We start from the raw sequence: 23305 nt of genomic DNA on the forward strand, positions 1-23305 counted from the left end.
CACTCAAGAAATACCATTGATGATTGGTTCAAGTGGTTGAGAATCACTGCTCAGTCCTTGGTTGCTCATACTACTGACTGCTCTGCTTTCTTCCACTGGGGCCACCTTGAGGTGTCTACAAAATGGTACTGAAGGGGTAGGAAAGCAGTGTCTACCCTCCTGGTGTCTGAATTGTTGTCCCTCCCAAACAGTGCTATCTACCCACCAGACAGTGCTCTGAACTAGGATGTTGATAATAATAATAGTAATGTTTGTTAAGTGCTTACTATATCCCAAGCACTGTACAAATTGCAGGGTTAGATAAGAGATAATCAGGTCCCACATGGGGCTCACAGTCTTAGTAGGAGGAGGATAATAGATATTGAAACCCCATTCATAGTCAAGGAAACTGAGGCACAGAAAAGTTGTGACATACCACGGTCACACAGCAGACAGGTCAGATCCAGGATTAAAACCAGGTCCTACCAGGCCTGTGCTTTATCCACTAAGCCACACTGCAGTGGAGTGTTGCAGGCCACATCTTCAAAGCCCTATTAAAATGAAATCTACTCTAGAAAGTCTTCCCACATTAACTTCTCATCTCCCTACCCAGTCTTCCGTACTTACTGTGTTGCCCCTCCCTCAGCCCCACAGCACTTATGTCTTGTCTTATGCTCTCGAGTCATTTCCGACCCATAGCAACTCCATGGACCCATCTGTCCCAGAACGCCCACCTCCATCTGCAGTTGTTATGGTAGTGCATCCATAAAGTTTCCTTGGTAAAAATACAGAAGTGGTTTACCATTGTCGTCTTCTGTGCAATGAACTTGAGTCTCTGCCTTTGACTCTCTCCCATGCCGCTGCTGCCCAGCATGGGTGAGTTTTGACTTGTAGCAGATTGCCTTCCACTCAGTAGCCACTGCCCAAGCTAGGAATGGAATGGGTAGGCTTCTTCTTGACTCTCCCTCCCCTAGCTGAGACTGGTAGAGTACTGGAAACTCTCCAGGTGCAACCCTGAGAGGGGAGCACTTATGTACGTATCCGTAATTTATTTATCTGTAGTATTGTCTGTCTTCTCCTCTAGACTGTAAGCTCGTTGTGAGAAAGGAATGTGTCTATCAACTGTGTTATGTTGTACTCCCCCAAACACTTAGTATAGTGCTCTGTCCATAGTAATCTCTCAGTAAATACAGTTGATCGAGTGATTGATAAAGTAATTGGGCCAAAATTATTACTATTGTTATTATTATTATCATCATCAGTATTATTACATGAGTATCTTTGAAGAAATCAAAGCATGTTGTAGACAGTTACTTCAATCTTCACAGCATTGCTGTGAGGTGAATAGGGAAGATTTTATTAGCCTCATTTTACAAATGAGGAAACAGAGGCAGGCAAAAGTGGTTTTGTCCAAATTCAGACAATTTCAAAACTAGGTCTCCTGTCTCTTATTTCAAAATTCCAACTAGACTTGCAAATCATTTTTAGAAATTCAGTCATCAACCAAGATTTTGGTAGCTTTACCATTAGTCCATGATTTTATTCACCACTTAGATACACAACACATTCACATTTCAAGACATAGAGCTATACACACACCCATATAAACACATGACTCAAATTTTGTAAGTATGGTGCCATGCACACAGCACGATCTTAGCTCTGACTTTTGAGGAAACAATCACCACTGACAGACCTGTAAAAAGTGGAAAAGCACCTATATCTGATGGCATGCCTAGAAAAATCTACAAACATGAAGTGGACCTAATCCTTAGGCAGCTGTACAAGTCTTTCACCAAAATAGTAGCACAGTGGAAATGCTTTAAGACTTCAAAAATGTCACCTTAGTCTCCGAGAGAGGAGACAGCTGACTATATTTTGTTATTTTGGAATATGATGCTATACATGTATGTAAATGTGTAGCTATAGACATTCATTCGGTCATATTTATTGAGCACTTACTGTGTGCAAAGCACTGTACTAAGCACTGGGAAGAGTACAGTATAACAACAGACGCATTCCCCCCCATGATGAGCTCACAGTCTAGAGCTATATCTACTTATATCAATCGATCATATTTATTGAGGGCTTACTGCACGCAGTTCACTGAACTATGCGCTTGGGAGAGTACAGTATAATAGAGTTGGTAGACATGTTCCCAGCTCACGTTATATCTAATTGTCACATTTCCTGCCTAATTTGTGCACCGACCTATGTGAGCTTCTGAGGGGAACCAAGAACAAAGTGTTAAACAAGACCCTACCCTAGAGGACTTTACAGTTTGATAATGGACATGAACAACCATGGAACTGAAACATACAAATAGACAAAAAATATGAACAAAGATAACACAGGTGCAGACACAAACCCACCCAAGTGTATATAAGTTTCTCAGGTTGTTTTTCTGCAGAATGAGACTGGAAGTTGGGGGACTCATTTTCTGCTCCACCACCTCACTGGCTCCTCAAAGAGCAGCACTTCCAAGAGAGATCTCACCTTCCCCCATTTCTTTCTTGGGAGGCAGCATGGTCTAGTGGAAAGGGCACAGGCCTGGAAGTCAGAGGACCCGGACTCTAATCCTGGCTCTGCCACTTATCCACTGTGTGAACTTGGGCAAGTCATTTAACTTCCCTGTGCCTCAGTTTCCTCAACTATAAAGTGGGGATTCAGTACCTGGTCTCCATTATTCTTAGACACTGAGTCCTTTGTGAGGCAGGGATTGTGTCTGATTTGATTGTAGTGTGCCTACAGCACTTAGTACAATTCTTGGTTCACAGTAAGTGCTTAGAACAGTGCTGGACACATAGTAAGCACTTAAATGACATTATTATTATTATTATTATTATTATTATTATTATCAATAACATATCACAAGTATTATTAGTATTCCTTCTGTCTCTCAGGCAGCAGAGGCAGTAGCAGCAAAAATCTCTTCCCTGAGTATAGTTTGGGTGGGCAATTATTATTTTGCTTGTTTACATAATAATGACGGAGAGAAAGGAGAGAAGAAATTGGACTTTTTAAAGGTATTTGTTAAATGCTTATTATGTGTCAAGCACCATTCTAAGCAATGGCTTAGATGCAAGATCATCAGACAGGAAAACAGGTATTCAATTATGTGTTTCGCCCCATTTCAAACTTATCCAGGTTCCAAGTTTCAGCTTTGTGTGTTTGAAGGAAAGAACTACCCTAACTCCCAACAAAAGATCAAATTATGGGAATGATTGGAATTATTTCCCTATTGGTAAAAGGACTTTCTGAGGATCAAACTATTAAGACGGAAACGTTTTTCCTTAAAAGAGTTCATGTTAGTCCTCCAAGCGATACATATTAGTGCCCTGACTGTTTTTCACTAGGGGATTGAATGTGCAGTGAAACAGTAAACAGGATGTCAACAACACTACACTTCTTTGACAATGTTAGTGCTGTCATGTTGACAATGAAAAAATTTAGCAAGCTGTGAAATTGAATTTTAACTGTGATAAGATACTCTCTCAATAAATCACTTTGATGCAGAGGGTAACCTGAAATGGTGTCCCCCCCTGTATTTTGTTGTGTTTTAATTAAACACAATGACACTCTTTCAAAAGGTATGTGCTGTGAAAGAAATTGCTCATGATATTTTATTTCTTTTGGTAGCCATTAATGGATAGAATCAATCTAAAACAGTGTCTTTGGGGATTCAAGTTGATCTACTTCATTTAAACCACCCAGAAGCTAGCCCCAAAAAGGAGAAGATGCATTTTGTGGATTTGCTATAGAGTTAGGACAGTACAGCATTATACTATTTTGCTAGGGTATGGGTTGATTTTTGACTATATTGGCAGAGCACCACTTACTTGCTGACTTATATGTTTTTTTGAGATCTCATAGCCATTTGGGACATTTGCCCAACGTACTATGACTCCTCTTGTGCCAAGATATCCAAAGAGACCATGCCATGTTGTGTTGTGGCTACAGACATTTGTTTTTCATCATGGGATGCCCTACTAAATAAATTTGCCAAAATGGTTTTGAAATTGAAAGTGGCATTTATGAGCCTCCTACTAGTGACAACACTTTTTTCTGGGAAATAAACATCAGTGAAGAAATCCAATGGGAAAAACTGGGAAAACTTTCAACCTTCTTTGCAGTAATACCGGGATCCCCAGTGTTTCCATAGTTACTAAGCTTGGTTTTATGACTGGGAAACCAGTGCTAACATATAGTAACAACTGTTTCCACCTCTTCCATTGGATTCTTGTACCATCAGTGCCATGATTATCCTCTGTAGATATATGTTAGAATAGCACAGTGCCGATCAGTGCTAAATTTATGGATATCCACTATTGATAAAGATGTAAAATGGTGTCATCTGTGCCCCCACTTGAGTCCAGGGAGATGTGAGAAGGGCAGGGTGTACAGATTGCTTCCCCTTCAGAATCATTCAATGTTATTTATCCATTGATTCATTCTAGACTGTAAGCTCGTTGTGGGCAAGGAACCTGTTTATCAACTCTGTTGTATTGTACTCTCCCAAGTGCTTAGTACGGTCTCTTGCCCACAGTAAGTACTCAGTAACTACCGTTGTTTGATTGAGTGCTTACTGTCTGCAGAGCATTGTATTAAGTGCATGGGAGAGTACAATACAACAGAGTCAATAGGAACATTCTCTGATCACAATAAGTTTATTGTCTAGAGGGCAGTTTAGAGTCTAGAGAGGAGTTGGCATATATTCTGGGTACAAGTGGACTGTAAGCTCATTGTGGGCAGGGAATGTGACCGTTTATTGTATTGTACTTTCCTGACCTCTTAGTACAGTGCTCAGCACACTGTAAGTGCTCAATAAATACAATTGAATGATTGGATGAATGAATGACCCAGAAAAAAGGGCCCAGAAAAGGTGGTGCCTTGGACTCATAAATAAATTTTCCCACTGCTGGCACCAATTTCCAACTGCCATTACAAACATTTAGAAATGTATTCACAGCTAGAAGGGCTGCTTAAATATTAATTTCTAAGCTTTCAGTCAGCAGAGCTAAAGAGAAAGGATTCAATGTTCCTCTCTGGCACTGCGGCTACTCACAGAATTCAAAATTCCAGCAGAATACATTGATTTTGCTAATATATTGTCCCCACAGAATTATTTAATTAACACTTTCAAACAGGAATAGGAAAATGGTGTCGTTAGTAAACACAAACACTGGTTCTTATCAGAAGCAATAAAATTAATGCCCCAGCTCTGGAACTGTATAGATAGCCCATTTACTCTCCTCATTTGATTTTCTTGTATTTTCAGTGGCAGTATGACTCATACCCTCCTCTCGATTCCCTATTCTCCTACTATGAAAAATTACCCTGCAGTACATTTCATCCCAAGAACTTGTCACAGAAAACAGTTTTGTCATTTGAAGAATGTGTTCATGACGCTGTGACAGATATGCAGGTGCCCTTCCAATATTGTGCATAGGAGATTTCTGTGGTGTGGTGTGTTCGATAGGGGTTTTTGTGTTGTTGTTGTTGGTTGGTTTTTGTTTTTTTGTTTTTCTTTCTTAGGGCTTCTTTTCATTTTTAAATTCATTCTGGTCTCCATAACTTCTGCCAAAGGAAAACTAGGTATTGGGGATGCTGAGGACATAGTAGGCTTCAAGATTTTGGGATTACAAAATTCCTCATTTCCTTTCATGGGTTTCTGATCTGGAGAGAGATTCATCAAGGAATATATGGGCCTTAGTCTGAGAGAAATAGTAAAACATTAAACTCAGCTTATTCCAAAATGAATGGCCAACATCTCTCTTGACTTTCCTTACCTCCTTAATTTCCAAATTCTCTTTATCTCCTAGCATTCTCTATGCCTTCCCCCCCCCCCCCCACATACTCTGCCACCCATCCAACAATACGAATTGGTGCAGGTGACTTTTCAGATAAGAGCATCCCAGGGGCTTGACTACTCAGAGAAAGTTTACGAGTGCCTACAACCAAGATGTAGTGTGATGAGAAGCAGCGTGGCACAGTGGAAAGAGCATGGGCTTTGGAGTCAGGGCTCATGAGTTTGAATCCCAGCTCTGCCACTTGTCAGCTGTGTGACTGTGGGCAAGTCACTTCACTTCTCTGTGCCTCAGTTCCCTCATCTGTAAAATGGGGATTAAGACTGTGAGCCCCACGTGGGACAACCTGATTCCCCTGTGTCTACCCCAACGCTTAGAACAGTGCTCTGCACATAGTAAGCGCTTAACAAATACCAGCATTATTATGAGTGATTTTCTTTATTCTGATTATAGGAGAATGAGAAGGATCAGTAGCTTTTCTCTCTTTTTTCTACTTCCCAAACTTTGAAATGGGTGTTCCCCTCTACCAGGTGATGGGAGAAGTTGTGTATGCCCCATTCATAAATTAAGCCAAAAATAGGATGACTGTTCTGAGACAATAACTTTACTCTGTACACCTGAGCCCACAGGGAGAAAACTAATTTTAATTCTGCCATGGTTTAATGATATTTAAATGACAAAATGGTTTTTATAAATGAATACATTACAAGGTTCATGTTCAAGAAACTGCAATAAACCATAATGGACTTTACAGTTTATTAGTTTCATAAATGTCACCTTGTTATTAATAACACAGGTAAGGTAATTTTACAAGTGATTCCATTATCTTTTGGGGAAGGAAATGCTGCAATGGCAAAGCAGAATCTTTAGAAATGTTCATTTTGCTCTGTTTGCTGTCTTACTGTAGAGAAAGTAGACATAAAAACCAGGAGGATATTTTGAATTCTTATCTGAAGTCAAGACTTTAAAGTAATAGCAATAATAATAATAATAAAGTAGTAGTAGTAGTTGTACTATTACTATATTATTATTGTTATTATTATAGTATTGTTATATTAGTATGTTAGTATATAGTGTATACTATGATATGTAGTATAGTGTACTATAGTATATAATAACAATATAATAATAATATAAAAATAATAATAATGTTGGTATTTGTTAAGAGCTTACTATGTGCCAAGCACTGTTCTAAGCACTGGGGTAGAAACAAGGTAATCAGGTTGTCCCACATAGGGCTCACAGTCTTCATCCCCATTTACAGATGAGGTAACTGAGGCACAGAGAAGTGAAGTGACTTGCCCAAGGTCACACAGCAGACAACTGGTGGAGCCATAATTAGAACCCATGACCCCTGACTCCCAGGCCCGGGCTCTTCCACTGAGCCACGCTGCTTCTCGTTATATATAATAATACATATAATAATATATATTATATAGTATACAATATATAGTATATATAATACTATATAATAACATGTAGTATATAGTAGTATAATAATTAGTAATAATAGTAGTAGTAGTGACATTTATTAGGCTCCCACTTAGTGCGGTACACTGTTCAAGTCACTTAATTCATTCAGTTGTATTTATTGAGCACTTACTCTGTGCAGAGCACTGAGAGAAGTCCACTCCCTACCCACAGGGTACTTACAAGTTATTTACATCCCAAGGGAGAAGACAAATATGAAAATATATACCTAGTGGACACAGCAAGGACCTGAGAGTCAGATGACCTGGGTTCTAACCCCGGCCTCACCACTTGCCTGCTGTGTGACCTTGGGCAAGTCACTTAACTTCTTTGTGCCTCAGTTTCCTCATCTGTAAAAAGGGGATTAAATGTGGAAATAGCCCGTGCCTGGGAGTCAGGGGACCCGGGTTCTAATCCCAGCTCCACCACTTATATGCTGTGTGACCTTGGGCAAGTCACTTAACTTCTTTGTGCCTCAGTTTCCTCATCTGTAAAAAGGGGATTAAATGTGGAAAGAGCCCATGCCTGGGAGTCAGGGGACCTGGGTTCTAATCCCAGCTCCACCATTTATATGCTGTGTGACCTTGGGCAAGTCACTTAACTTCTCTATGCCTCAGTTTCCTCATCTGTAAAATGGGGATTAAATCCTACTCCTAGACTGTGAGCCCCATTTGGATCAGGGACCATGTCCAACCTGATTATCTAGTATCTACTCCAGAGCTTAGTATAGTGACTGATACATCATAAGTGCTTAACAAGTACCAAAAAAAAGGAGAATTGTTAATAATGTTGGTATTTGTTAAGTGCTTATTATGTGCCGAGCCCTGTTCTAAGTGCTGGGGTAGACACAGGGGAATCAGGTTGTCCCACGTGGGGCTCACAGTCTTAATCCCCATTTTACAGATGAGGGAGCTGAGGCACAGAGAAGTTAAGTGACTTGCCCACAGTCACACAGCTGACAAGTGGCAGAGCTGGGATTCGAACTCATGAGCCCTGACTCCAAAGCCCGTGCTCTTTCCATTGAGCCATGCTGCTTCTCTATAGTGAGGTACAGCTGAAAGGTTGGCTTGGGAGGTATCCACCTTTGCATCAAAAAGAAACTCTTTACCACAGGCTTTAAAACACTCAATCATCTTGCCCCCTCTTACCATACCTCCCCGATTTCCTACTACAACCTAGCCTGTGGACTTCACTCCCCTAAAGCCAACCTACTCACTGTACCTCGATCTCATCAATCTCGCACCAACTCCTTGCCCACATTCTGCCTCTGGTCTGGAACACCCTCCCTCTTCGTATCTGATGGCCAGTTACTCTCCCCACCTTCAAAGCCTTATTATAAACACATCTCTTCCAAGAGGCCTTCCCTGACTCTGCCCTTCTCCTGCTCCTTTCTGTGTTACCCTTGCACTTGGATCTGCATCCTTTATTCACCACTCCCTTGATCCCACTGCATTTATTCATTCATTCATTCAATAGTATTTATTGAGCGCTTACTATGTGCAGAGCACTGTACTAAACACTTGGAATGTACAATTCGGCAACAGATAGAGACAATCCCTACCCATTGACGGGCTTACAGTCTAATCGGGGGAGACAGACAGACAAAAACAAGACAACTTAATCATGATAAATGTACACCTCATTGCACCTCGTTAACAAAATAAATAGGGTAATAAAAAATATATACAAATGAGCACAGTGCTGAGGGGAGGAGGAGGGAGGGGGGAGGAGCAGAGGGAAAGGGGGGAAAGGGGGCTTAGCTGAGGAGAGGTGAAGGGGGGGCAGAGAGGGAACAGAGGGAACAAAGGGAAAAGGGAAAACTCAGTCTGGGAAGGCCTCTTAGAGGAGGTGACCTCTCAGTAGGGCTTTAAAGAAGGGAAGAGAGTTAGTTTGGCAGAGGTGAGGAGTGAGGACATTCCAGAACAGTGGAAGGATGTGGGCCAGGGTTGGCGGCGGGATAGGCATGAACGGGGGACAGTGAGGAGGTAAGTGGCAGAGGAGCAGAGCGTGCAGGGTGGGCAGTAGAAAGAGAGAAGGGAGGAGAGGTAAGATGGGGCAAGAAGGTGCTGGAGAGCCTTGAAGCCCAGAGTGAGAAGTTTTTGTTTTGTGCGGAGGTTGATAAGCAACCACTGGATGTTTTTAAGGAGGGGAGTGACATGCCCAGAACGTTTCTGCAGGAAGATGATCTGGGCAGTGGAATGGAGAATAGACTGGAGCGGGGAGAGACAGGAGGAAGGGAGATCAGAGAGAAAGCTGACACAGTAATCCATCCGGGATATTATGAGAGCTTGTACCAGTAAGATAGCTGTTTGGGTGGAGAGGACAGGGAGGATCTTGGCGATATTGTAAAGGTGAGACCGGCAGGCATTTGTGACAGATTGGATGTGTGGGGTGAATGAGAGAGCTGAGTCAAGGATGACACCAAGGTTGCGGGCTTGAGAGACGGGAAGGATGGTCATACATCCTTGTACATTTATGTATGTATCTGTAATTTATTTATGTTAATGTCTGTCTCCCTCCCTAGATTGTAAGCTCATTATAGGCAGAGAATGTGTCTGTCAACTCTGTTATATCATACTGGCCTACGTACTTAGTACAGTGCTCTGCACACAGTATTATAAATAAATATGAATAAATATGATTGATTGACTGGGAGGAGTGGATAAAGAGTGCAGATAAGTAAGGTGGGGACAGATCATAGAGAGCCTTGAAGCGGATTACAAAGAGTTTTTCTTTGATTGGGAGATGCACAGGAAGCCTGTGGATGTTTTTGTGGAGAGGAGAGGTGTGGTCTTAGCAGTGTAATGTAAATGTAGCAAATTGAAATAAAATATTTCAGATATTTGTGTAAATCTCCACTGCCCACAACTTCCTGTAGCTATGAGACTAACACATTAGCAAGCAACAGTGTTCTATAACCCAGCTAACAGAACATCAAAAGTTCAAAGATTTTTCTCCCTTCTACCTATCTGAGCCACATTTCAAATCCCACCTCCTTCAACTGTTTCCTATATCATTAAGCAAACAGAGATCAAAAGTCTGCACATAGTGAACAAAAATTCCCATGAAAACTGAATTAAGGGGACTAGAAATGAGAATGTTGCATTTCTCTTTATGATCACTGCCATATTTCCATATATTCAAGGCTCCCTTAATTCACTGCCACTGTTGCTCAGTTGCATTTTTCCAGTATAGGACCAACCAGAACATGCTGTATTATTACTAATCTTCATCTTAGATTTTGTAAAATGATGTCATGAAATCTGAAGATTAGTATGGCTTTTAGTGGTTGGGCGATTTAGTCTATTGGAGATAGAAAAGTTTCTGAAGCTTTGGTTGCAAGGTTGAAAAAGGTTACTGTGCAACTCAAGTATGATCTTACAAAAATATTACTTGGCTTATGCAGTTATGATCTATTATAGCTATTTCTTCAGACATATAAATGTATTGGATTGGCAAACTGCTTAAAGAAAGACAGTAGGCTGGTGTTGGCTTTGTGATCATGCTGAACAGTCTAATTGACCAGCTGGCCAAAAATATGCTTCTTGAAAGCCAGTGTGTTTTGACATGGTACTACTGACTTGCTCTTTTCCTCTAGACAGGTGAAGGAGAACAGAGGATGGAACCAGAGGCTGTAAGTGATCTTCATCACCTTTACAAAGGTTTCATCTCAGAAAAAATTGCAATGTCTTGTGGACAGTTCTTCACAGACTTGACTGTCCAGGAAAGTTTTGTGTCACAGGGTCCCTCCACAGAGTCAGAGATTTGGCTCAAGACTGCTTCTTGACACTCTATGCTGTCACAAATGGCATCCAACAAGACTGCATTCTTATGCTGACGTATTCCACGTAATATTCATGGCCTTGCCAACTGAGGTATTCAAAGGTGTATTGTGGGAACTACGTGCAGTTAGGATGGACTCTTGAATTTGCCACAACTTTACACAAAGTCTCATGAACTAATATTTGTGGATCATTATGCACAGGGAACAAGCACTCTTGGAGAGATACAATTGCTCGCTGAGTATTTTGAATAAAAAGCTAAACACTTTGGGCTGGCAATTGGTCTGTAAAAGTCTGAAGCCATGCTCCAATTAAGGCTAAGCCACAGCCTTCTAAACATCTATGCACTTTGATGTGTACCCTTTTACTGTGAGCCCCAGCTGGGACAGGGACAGGGCCTGCGTCCAACCTGATCTTGTATGTACCCCAAAATTTGGAACAGTGCTTGGCACATAATAAGCTCTTACCAGATGTTGTTATTATCATTATCATTACTCTTTAAGCTTTTGATTTCATTCTCCCTTTCTAGACTGTAAGCTTGTTGTGGGCAGGGAAGGTGTCTGCTTATTTTTATATTGTACTCTCATTCAATAGTATTTAGTGAGCGCTTACTATGTGCAGAGCACTGTACTAAGCACTTGGAATGAACAAGTCGGCAACAGATAGAGACAGTCCCTGCTGTTTGACGGGCTTACAGTCTAATCGGGGGAGACGGACAGACAAGAACAATGGCAATAAATACTCTCCCAGATGCTTAGTACAGTGCTCTGCATACAGTAAGTGCTCAACAAATACGATTGAATGAATGAATGAATGAATGAATGAATCCCACCCTTGGCCTCAGGGTACATTTCTCTTATCTGTAATTTATTTTATCATCCATCTCCCCCTCCTGACTAAGCTGCTTGTGAGCAGGAATCGTGTCTGCCAGCTCTATTGCATTGTTCTCTCCCAAGACCTTAGTACAGTGCTCTGCATCTAGTAAGTGCTCAATAAATATCATTGACTGATTGATTTCCATGAAAATTAGCAGAATTAAAAATATTCCATTAAGCATTTTAAACTTTATTACTCAAGAAGACCAAGGGCAGAATGACAAAAATCTATCATATTGCTTTATCTCAGTCATTTTAAAAATTGACCTATACCAGGATTCAAAGTGAGTTCAAAAATATCTTTGTCACTTTTTGTTGAAGTTCTTTTCAGCTGTGCCATAAAGAAGAAATGAGGGTAGAAACTCAGTTGTGCTCTGAAGGTCAAAGTGCAGAATTTGTCTCTAAAGATCAAGATGAGTGTGGAGTACCTTTTGGATTATTTGAAAAAAAATAGGTTTCCAAATGTCTTTGGAAGTATGTTATTGCTGTTTCTGTTACTGGGAGAATTCTCCCTTAGAACAATTTATTCATTTTCATTTATATGGTGCGTTTCATAATCTAAACACTTTGCAAATATGGATGCAAATGGCGTGTCTGTAAGTTAAGTATGAATATTTCATTATCCTAGACGTGAAGCTAAAACACAAAAGAGGCCAAGTCATTCACTGAGTAAGGGAAAAGATAGGAAGGAAAACCTTGAATGTTTTGTGATTCATTCCTGTGCTTTGCTTAATTAACCACATCTCCTTAATAGCTGGCCTGACATACAGGATAAAACTTATAATTGTAAAACTGTTTTATGCTAAAGATGTATTATAGCAATCAGACACAAATGCACTAGGAAAGATAGTGCTTCTGCCTACCTAAATAATCACAACCTAACATGGAAATTGCAGTTGAGTACATGGAAGAAAATATTTAAGTGTTACCTGTTCATTGGTTTCCTGGTATATATAGAAAAAGTCCCAGTAGAGTTTGTGTTCAGTAGTTTTTTGGTGTTTTTTTTCTAGAATACATTATACATTTTTGAAGCTTTTCCTTGGGATAAAATGTTCCCTACTAAGAGGAATGCTAACATTCATGTTATTCCTCTTTGTCATGAGACTTGTATTTTTCTTAGACCTTTAGCATAAATGTTCCAGTGGTCTTTCTATGAACAGTAATAGAATTAATGTGTGGCTTATTTACAAATAGTTACTGGCAGAAACAATTCCGATGTTTGCTTTTTAAAGGTCATGATAGAGAGAGAGGATACAAATCAGGGGCTGTGAAGATTTAAGTGATAAACAAGTCTTAACCTGGGTAATTGCCTTCTGCAATCCAACCACTCTAGATCTGATTGCTAGTTGCACCTTGATCTAACTTTGTACTTTTCCAGTGGTAGTCCTGTCAGTAGATGAATATATCATGTCAAGAAAGTGGACGATAGGGTTTCAGAATTGAATCCCATTATTACTTTTAAATATATAAAAATGAGCCTCAAGTTTGGGTTGATTTGCCCCATGCAGTAAATAGTAACAGTAAAGAAAATAGGTTAAGGGGTGTGTCAAATGATTAATATTCAATCATATTTATTGAGTGCTTACTGTGTGCAAAGCACTGTTCTAAAAGCTTGGGAGAGTACAGAACAACAACAAATAGAGACATTCCCTGCCCACAATGAGAGCAAAACTGAGCTCCTCATCTTCCCTCCCAAGCCCGGTCCTCTCCCAGACTTCCCTATCACTGTGGATGGTACGACCATCCTTCCCGTCTCTCAGGCCCGCAACCTTGGTGGCATCTTTGACTCGTCTCTCTCGTTCAGCCCACACATCCAATCCGTTACCAAGACCTGCTGGTCTCACCTTTACAATATCCCCAAGATCCGCCTTTTCCTCTCCACCCAGATGGCTACCTTACTGCTACAGGCTCTCATTATATCCCGGATAGACTACTGTGTCAGCCTTCTCTCTGACCTCCCTTCCTCCTCTCTCGCCCCGCTTCAGTCTATTCTTCACTCCGCTACCAGGCTCATCTTCCTGCAGAAATGTTCTGGGCATGTCACTCCCCTTCTTAAACACCTCCAGTGGTTGCCTATCAACCCCCACTCAAAACAAAAACTCCTCACTCTAGGCTTCAAGGCTCTCCATCACGTTGCCCCTTCCTACCTCTCCTCCCTTCTCTCTTTCTACTGCCCACCCCACACGCTCCGCTCCTCTGCCTCCCACCTCCTCACCATCCCTCGGTCTCGCCTATCCGGCCGTCGACCCCTGGGCAACGTCCTCCCGCGGTCCTGGAATGCCCTCCCTCCTCACCTCCGACAATCTTATTCTCTTCCCCTCTTCAAATTCCTACTTAAAGCTCACCTCCTCCAAGAGGCCTTCCCAGACTGAGCTCCCCGCTGTTTCCCTCTGCTCCCTCTACCCCCCCACTTAACCTCTCTGCAGCTAAACCCTCTTCTCCCCCCTTTCCCTCTCCTCCTCCCCCTCTCCCATCCCACCCCCTCAGCACTGTACTCGTCTGCTCAACTGTATATATCTTCATCACCCTATTTATTTTGTTTAAGGAGATGCACATCACCCTGATTCTATTTATTTGCCATTGTTTTAATGAGATGTTCTTCCCATTGACTCTATTTATTGCCATTGTTCTTGTCTGCCTGTCTCCCCCGATTAGACTGTAAGCCCATCAAAGGGCAGGGACTGTCTCTATCTGTTGCCGATTTGTACATTCCAAGCGCTTAGTACAGTGCTCTGCACATAGTAAGTGCTCAATAAATACTATTGAATGAATGAATGAATATGGGCACCTATAGATAGTCAAGGATCAGTGATTCATTTTTACCCAAATCTCCATCATCCTCATCTGATAAAAGGTGCAAAAGCCCCATTTTCTGCCGTGCTATTCATTCATTTAGAACATACTGAACACAAATTGTGATCAAGGTGAATACAATGATAATGGTTTGGAAATTTGCCCTGCCTGGACTACAGAAGTTGTCTAATGCCACCAAGGATCAGATGATCGATCAATCAGTCATATTTATTGAATGCTAACTGTGTGTAGAACATTGTACAAAGCACTTGGGAGAGGACAATACAATGGAGTTGGTAGACACGTTCCCTACCCATAAAGAGCTTACAGTCTAGATGGAGAGATAAATGTTCATATAAATAAGTAAATTACAGATATGTACAAAAATGCTGTGGGGTGAGGGTGGAGGTAATAAAGGGAGAAAATCTAAGTGCAAGGACAAGTAGAAGGGAGTGGGAGAAGTCAAAATGAGGGCTTAGTCAGGGAAGGCCTCTTGATGGAGATGCACTTTTAATAAGGCTTTGAAGATAGGGCAAGTGAATGTTGGATATGAAGACAGAGGAAGTTCCACGTCAGAGGCAAGATGTAGGTGAGGGGTAGGTGGCAAAGTAGATGAGATTGAAGTATGATGAATAGGTTGGCATTAGAGGAGTGAAGTGTGTGGGCTGGGTTGTAATAGGAAATCAGAGGGGTAAGGTAGGAGAGAGCAACTTGACTGAGTGCTTTATAGCTGATGGTAGGGAGTTCTGTTTGATGTGTATGTGGATGGGCAACCCCTGGAGGTTCTTGAGGTGTGGAAAACACAGACCGAAGGTTTTTGTAGAAAAATGATCCAGGCAGCAGAGCGAAGTATGGACTGGAGTTGGGAGAGACAGGAGGCAGGGAGGTCAGCAAGGAGGCAGATGTAGTAATCAAGGTAGGATAGGAAAGGCAGGATTAAAATGGTAGCAGTTGGGATGCAGAGGAAAAATTAGATTTTGGTGACGTTGAGAAAGTTGAACTGACAGGATTTGGTAACAGATTGAATATGTGGGTTGAATGAGAGAGCTGAGTCAAAGATAATGCCAAGGTTATGGGCTTGCAAGATAGGGAGGATGGTGGTGTTGTCCACAGTGATGGGAAAGTCGGGGGAAAGGCAGGATTTGAGTGTAAATATTTGGCTTTCTATTTAGGACACATGAAGTTTGAGGCATCAACAGGATATCCAAGTAGAGATGTCCTGAAGGCAGGAGGAAATACAAAACTGCAGAGAAGGAGAGAGATTAGAGCTGGATATGTAGATTTGGGTATCATCCACATATAGAAGCCTTGGGAGCAAATGAGTTCTGTAAGTGAGTGGGTGTAGATGGAGAATAGAAGGAGACCCAGAACCTGCTAAAGAGATTGAGAGTGAGCAGCCAGTGAGATAGAAGGAGAACCTGGAGAGAACAGTGTCAGTGAATCTAAGATTGGATAATGTTCCCAGGAGAAGGGGGTGGTTGACAGTGTTAAAGGCAGGTGGAGGAGGATTAGGATGGAGTAGTGGCCACTGGATTTGACAAGAAGGAGATCAATGGTGACCTTTGAGAGGGCAGTTTCTGTGAATGAAGGAGGTGGAAGCCAGATGGAGGGATCAAGGGGAAAATTGGAGAAGAGGTATGGGAGGTGTGGCCTAGTGGATAGAGCATGGGCCTGGGAGTCAGAAGGGCCTGGGAGTCAGAAAGACTTGGAGTCTAATCTCAGCTACACCACTTGTTTTCTGTGTGACCTTGGGCAAGTCACTTAATTTCTCTGTGTCTCAGCTACCTCATCTGTAAATTGGGGATTGAAACCATGAGCCCTATAGAGGGCCTGGACTATGTCCAACCTGATTAGCTTGGATCCACCCCAGCACTTAGTACAGTTCCTGACACATACCATTAAAATAAAAGAGGCAGAGGGTGTAGACAACTCATTCAAGGAGTTTAGAAAGGAATGTTAGGAGGGAGATGGGGCAATAACTGGAGGGAGACATGGATTCAAGAGAAGATTTTTTTTAGGACAGGGAAGACATGAACATGTTTGAAAGCAGTGGGGAAGAAGCCCCTGGAAAGTGAACAGTTGAAGATGGTGGTCAGGAAGGGAAGAAGGGAGGGGGCACGTGTTTCGATAAGGTGCTAAGAGATGGGGTTGGAGGTACGATATTTCATCCGTCAATCTCCCCAAAGATTGACAGATTAGGTGGTCATATAGATTCTTTAGATAAGCCTTAGTTTATCGAACAGCATTTCCCTCTGTCTCTTTAACTGTCATTCCACCGTTGCCCATGCATGTTTCTTAGCTTGGTCTACATATAGGTTTCATTAGGACTCCATTTTAGTATATTCAGCAATAGCTGCAAGGTGTTGTCGCTGTATTTCTTACTTTGTTGTGAGTGAGCTTTTTTTCTCTGAGTCATCTTCATCAAACCAGTCTTGGTGGTGTTTTCTAGTCTTATCCATATCCTTGGTCGCTGACTGATAGACAGTGTTTCCAAGAAGTGCCTATTCACAGCTCACACCATTCCTTTTCACTGGGGTTTCTTGTTCTAATAGAACTGCCATGCTGTTTGCCCACATGAGTAAGCTTGTTGTCTTTAGACTGTGAACTCGTTGTGGACAGCGAATGTGTCTGTTTATTGTTATATTGTACTCTCCCAAGCACTTAGTACAGTGCTTTGAACACAGTAAGCCCTTAATAAATACAATCGAATGAATGAATGAATGAATTACAGGTTTCTTTATTTTCCTGAAAGCTTGATGCCTATCCTTCTCGATAGTTTGGATGCCACCTCACACCACTGCAGCGGAGGAAAGTATCCATGCCTTCCCTCCGACTATGGAGAGTCCTTGTCCCTGGCATGAAAACTGCTGCAGATTGAACTTGGCATCTCCCCCTACCAGAGAGCCAGCCAGCCGGCCGACACCAGATCTTCTCCGCTCCATCAAGGAGACTCCGTCCTGTCCTGCCATCCACCACCCCTGTGGGAAAGAGGAAAACACCCACAGCAACAGCCCTCCACACGACCTCGGGAAGACTGTAGTTGTGAGAGAGATTCCTGTGGCTATAGATGAGTCTTAAAGTCTGAACCACAAGGAGCCTGACATTCTGCTCTTCTGGGCACAATACTCTGCTGAGTGTTGTTTTTGTTTGGTGTGTTTGTGTTGTGTTTTACTGTTTCATCAATCCTGATGTGTCCGTCTCCAGTCCTTTCTTCCCACTTATAGATAGTGAATCTCTTGAGGGACAGAGAGCGTGTCTAATTCCAACCTGTTAGAGAAGCAGCATGGCTCAGTGGAAAGAGCATGGGCTTAGGAGTCAGAGGTCATGGGTTCTAATCCCATCTCTGCCACCCATCAGCTGTGTGACTTTGGGCAAGTCACTTGACTTCTCAGTGCCTCAGTTACTTCATCTGTAAAATGGGGATTAAGACTGTGAGCCCCAAGTGGGACAACTTGATTACCCTGTATCTACCCCAGCGCTTAGAACAGTGCTCGGCACATAGTAAGCACTTAACAAATACCAACATTGTTATTAACATTATTAATACAAAGATGCCATTATTTAGACATCCATGATGTCTTTCTTTTAGTTTAGAAGCAGAAGATAGTTTGGGTGACACACTCATTGAGCAGGAGTGATCATTGCTACTTACCTTTGTAATCCCATAAAGAAGTCTGATGATATTTTTCTATGTTTCAGCATCAGTACTGACCCTTTATGGAAATCTCTCATAATGATCAGCTTGTCAGATTTTGGAGAGGCTCTAATAAATCTATTTAGATCCCTGCATAATTTTTCTTTCTCTTTGTTGCTCTTAATGCAGTATAGGCATATGCACTATGAGAATACCAAAGTCCGTTTGCTTTAGAGGCCCACGTGGCATTATCAGTTGGTAGCTTGTGCCTGTTGACTCCTGGGTGGGGGAGTTTGGGGAGTAAGGAGTGTTGGGGGAGGGAGGCAGCTGCCAATAGGGCCCTAGACAGAACCCATGCACCTTAGAGGTGGGTTGAGTAGGACAGTATAGAGCCATCACTAAGTCTTGAGCAGCAGCAATCAACTGGGAAGATCCCTGGATTTATCAGGAAATGCTCTTGAGAATGCAATTTCATACCTAAAACACTTCCATTAACACCAGCTCAGTCTAATATACTGAATTACTATGAAGATATGGACTCTGTCTGGTTTAAGATATATAGTGTGAGAAGTCAGACTTTTCCTAAAAAGGAATAGATTTGAGAGGAAGGGGTGAGGCGGGGAATTGAAGGCTTTATTATCCTTATCAACACCGTTCCTTTCGTTTGTGAACAGTTCCAGTGCACTCATGGGTTACATTCAGAGACCTTAGCTGACACCTGGGTTCTGTCACAGTCATTTAATGAAATAATAATAATGAATGATAGATAATGACCAAACTCTATTCCAAGAGATCCTAGCACCTCTGCAAACCCTTCTGGCCAAAGAAAGGCTCTCTTCTTGCTGCCTTCTGTCTTCCACCAGGCTATTTTCATTGAGTCTCCTCAGAGAGTTTCCTTTTTTTATTCTTGAAGGGATCCCCTTACAGCTCCAGTCCAATATACTGATGTTTTGGAAATCCTCACTCACAAAGGTATTTCCATCTAGCAGTTTGCCAATCATGCTCAGTTCCTTGTTCTGTCTTGGTTTTGAAAGCGTGGCCTAGTAGAAAGAGCACAGGATTGGGATCTGGAGACCTAAGTTCCAGTCCCAGTTCTGCCACTGGCTTGCTGCGTGGCCTTGGACAAGTCACCTAGACTTTCTGGACCTCCGTTTGCTCATCTGGAAAATGGGGATTAAGATACCAGCTATCCCTACTTTCTAGACTGTGCAGCTTGTGTAGGGCGAAGTCTGTGTCCAGTCTGATTATCTTGTCTCTACCCCAGTGCTTAGCACAGAATAAGTGGCTCAGTGGAAAGAGCCTGGGCTTGGGAGTCAGAGGCCATAGGTTCAAATCCCGGCTCTGCCACTTGTCAGCTGTGTGACTGTGGACAAGTCACTTAACTTCTCTGTGCCTCAGTTACCACATCTGTAAAATGGGTATTAACTGTGAGCCTCACGTGGGACAACCTGATTACCTTGTATCTACTCCAGCGCTTAGAACAGTGCTCTGCACAAAGTAAGTGCTTAACAAATACCAACATTATTATTAAATATAATAATAGCAATCCAATGCACGACAAATGAGGAAATACCAACAGATTCTATCATGAAAGATCAAGACTTGAAATCTGGTCAGTATGCCTAATGATAATGGAATCTCTTGTCGAGAATGACAGATGAGCCTAGGTCCTGATTCAAAAGATCAATCAATTTATTGTATTGATTGAGTGCCTACTTTATGCAGAGCACTGAACTAAGCACTTGGGAAAGTGCAATATAATTATGAGGCATAATTCTTTCCTTCAAGGAGTTTACAATCTCTGACCTTAAACCCTTGATGAGTTAACTCTTCCCTCACCTAACGTTGAGAACAATAATTAGCTATTTTGGATGTAATTCGAGATGCCAAATCTATTATTTGAATAGTAAGGATGGTAGTGATCAGAAATAATGATAATAATGAATAATGAGAAGGAGTGTGCCTAGTGGAAAGAGCACAAGCCTGGGATTCTGAGGACCTGGGTTCTAATCCCAGCTCTGCCAATTTCTCTGTCAGTTGCTTGCTGTATGACCTTGGGCAAGTCACTTTGCTTCTCTATATCTCAGTTTCCTCAACTGTAAAATGATGATTAAATACCTGTTCTCCCTCCTACTTAGACTGTGAACCCCATGTAGGACAGGGACTGTGTTTGATCTAATTAAGTTGTACCTACCCCAGAGCTTAGAATGGTGTCTGACACATAGTAAGCATTTGATGATGATTATGGTATTTATTAAGTGCTTACTATGTACCAGGGTCTGTCCTAAGCACTGGGGTGGATACAAGCAAATTGGGGTGGACACAGTCCCTGTCCCATGTGGTAATCAGTCTCAATTCTCATTTTCCAGATGAGGTAACTGAAGCCCAGTTACCAGTGAAATGGTTTGCCCAAGGTCACTCAGCAGACAAGTGATGGAGCTGAGATTAGAGTCCATGACGTCATGACTCCCAGGCAGGCAAGCATTTGACAAATACATTAAAAAATGGAGTTTCTGATGCCCGACAATTAGAAGAGCTGTGGTTCTTTCTCTGGAAGTGCTTGAGAGAGACCTGATTCTGAAAAACTCAATGTGGGGGAGGAAGCAGTCTCCCAATGGGTTATCCTACCTCTCCTCCCAAGTTTGCCCAGGGTAACTCTCTTTTACTCCCCTAACTGCAGCTACCCAGTTCACACCCCCTTTTCCCTGACAGGGCTTCTTCATTTAGTGCAGTCCCATTATCAAGGTAGGGGCCCTTCCTTGCAGGATAACATTTAGATGGGTAGGGTAATATTTCATGTTTGGGAAAATCTGGAAAAGTCCTGATAAAGGAAAGCGATCAAAGGAGTTTTTTAAACACACACACACACACACACACACACACACACACACACATATACAACAAAATCTATACAGCACAAATATATACAAAACATATAACACAAATGTGTTATATATCCACAGACTGATTTTTGGTTGACTGGCAAGTCTTATATGGCTATCCTGAACACTTGAATAACCTTGCACACTGCTTAACAAACAACCTCCACTAAACCAGAGGTCATCCTTCCTAAAGTTGGACACTTTAATCATCAGCTGAAATACAGCTTGAAAAATCAAACCAATGGCTCATACTAATGCACACAGCACCAAAAATTACAGTTGTTTCAAATAATGTTGTATCATGCTCCATAAATTCACTAAGGTGACCCATGAGTGTTCATTAGAATTTACTTTAGCCACACTTATTGTCACTTAACAGACTAAATAAGAACAGATGACTCTTCAAACAGTGATAGTAAATTATAGTTATGGCGAACACAAATGCCTCATTACATCTAGTCAAGGTCTATTTCCTTTTGATAGAGATAACTGTTGGAAAGCATTGTTTTTAATTTATGAATTAGTATGTGCAGGAATCTTAGCTTTCTTATTTACATAAACATGATGGACAATTAATCTTCTGTAAAGTAACTAGTACAGAGTTTAAAAAATGCTAGCTCCCTGCTAAAGCCCACAACATAACCCTAAACATCAAAGTGTCATTGGTCTAAGATATCTATTCCCAATTACTACCTAAAGAGAAACACAAATGCAGAAATAACTAATCCAAACACTGAGAATGCTACAGTATATATGAATTGAAAAATTAATGAATGAAAGTTGAAAATTCAAATGTTGACAAATGTAGGTGAATTAGAAAAGTGAATATAATAATAATAATTATTATATTTGTTAAGCACTTTCTATGTCTCAAGCACTGTTCTAAGCACTGAGGTAGATGCAAGGTAATCCGATTGTCATTCACTCATTCAATCATATTTATTGAGCGCTTACTGTGTGCAGAGCACTGTACTAAGTGCTTGGAATGTACAATTCGGCAACAGATAGAGACAATCCCTGCTCAACAATGTGCTCACAGTGGGACAGATTGTCTCACGTAGGGCTCACAGTCTTCATCCCCATTTTGCAGATGAGGTAACTGAAGCATAGAGAAATTAAGTGGCTTGCCCAAGGTCACAAAGCAGACAAGTGGCAGAGCTGGTATTAGAACCCATGTCCTCTGACTCCCAAACCTGTGCTCTTTCCACTTGGGATTTTATAATTTTAGATGAAATGTTTGAGAAATTATGTTTCTCATTAAACAATCATATATATACCTATATGAAATATATATTGATTTTTAGAGAAATCCTAATCATTTAAGATATTTGCTATCTAGACTTTTATTGGTTGACAACATTAATTAATATCATTGGTATCACCATCTTTGAATTTGATGAATCAGTTCTTTTAGGGTCCTGATAACCCTCACATTATTGAACTGATATTACCTAAATTCCCCAAGATGTTCTCACTCATTCTCATCCTACTAAACCATAAAATCAGGTTCTCGGGACTACTTAATAAATCAATCAATCCTTAGTATTTATTAAACACACCTACTGTGTGCATCGGAAGCAGCATGGCACAGTGGAAATTCATTCATTCATTCATTCAATAGTATTTATTGAGCGCTTACTATGTGCAGAGCACTGTACTAAGCACTTGGAATGAACAAGTTGGCAACAGATACAGTCCCTGCCGTTTGAAGGGCTTACAGTCTAATCGGGGGAGACAGACAGACAAGAACAATGGCAATAAATAGAGTCAAGGGGAAGAACATCTCGTAAAAACAATGGCAACTAAATAGATCAAGGCGATGTACATTTCATTAACAAAATAAATAGGGTAATGTAAATATATACAGTTGAGCAGGTGAGTACAGTGCTGAGGGGATGGGAAGGGAGAGGGGGAGGAGCAGAGGGAGATGGGGGAAAAGAGGGTTAAGCTGCGGAGAGGTGAAGGGGGGGCGGTAGAGGGAGTAGAGGGAGAAGGGGAGCTGAGTCTGGGAAGGCCTCTTGGAGGAGGTGAGTTTTCATTAGGGTTTTGAAGAGGGGAAGAGAATTAGCCTGGCGGAGGTGAG

The 23305-nt window shown here is 41.6% G+C and overlaps 1 non-coding gene across 1 annotated transcript; it reads right to left on the bottom strand.

Annotated features, from left to right (window-relative positions):
• Nucleotides 1-865: 865 nt before the first annotated feature.
• LOC114806966 lies at nucleotides 866-1003 on the bottom strand. Its single transcript, XR_003755019.1, has one exon. It is a non-coding gene; the product is annotated as a small nucleolar RNA SNORA7 (small nucleolar RNA).
• Nucleotides 1004-23305: the final 22302 nt, after the last annotated feature.

This window comes from Ornithorhynchus anatinus, chromosome X1 (genome assembly GCF_004115215.2).
Source record: "Ornithorhynchus anatinus isolate Pmale09 chromosome X1, mOrnAna1.pri.v4, whole genome shotgun sequence".
NCBI lineage: Eukaryota > Metazoa > Chordata > Mammalia > Monotremata > Ornithorhynchidae > Ornithorhynchus > Ornithorhynchus anatinus.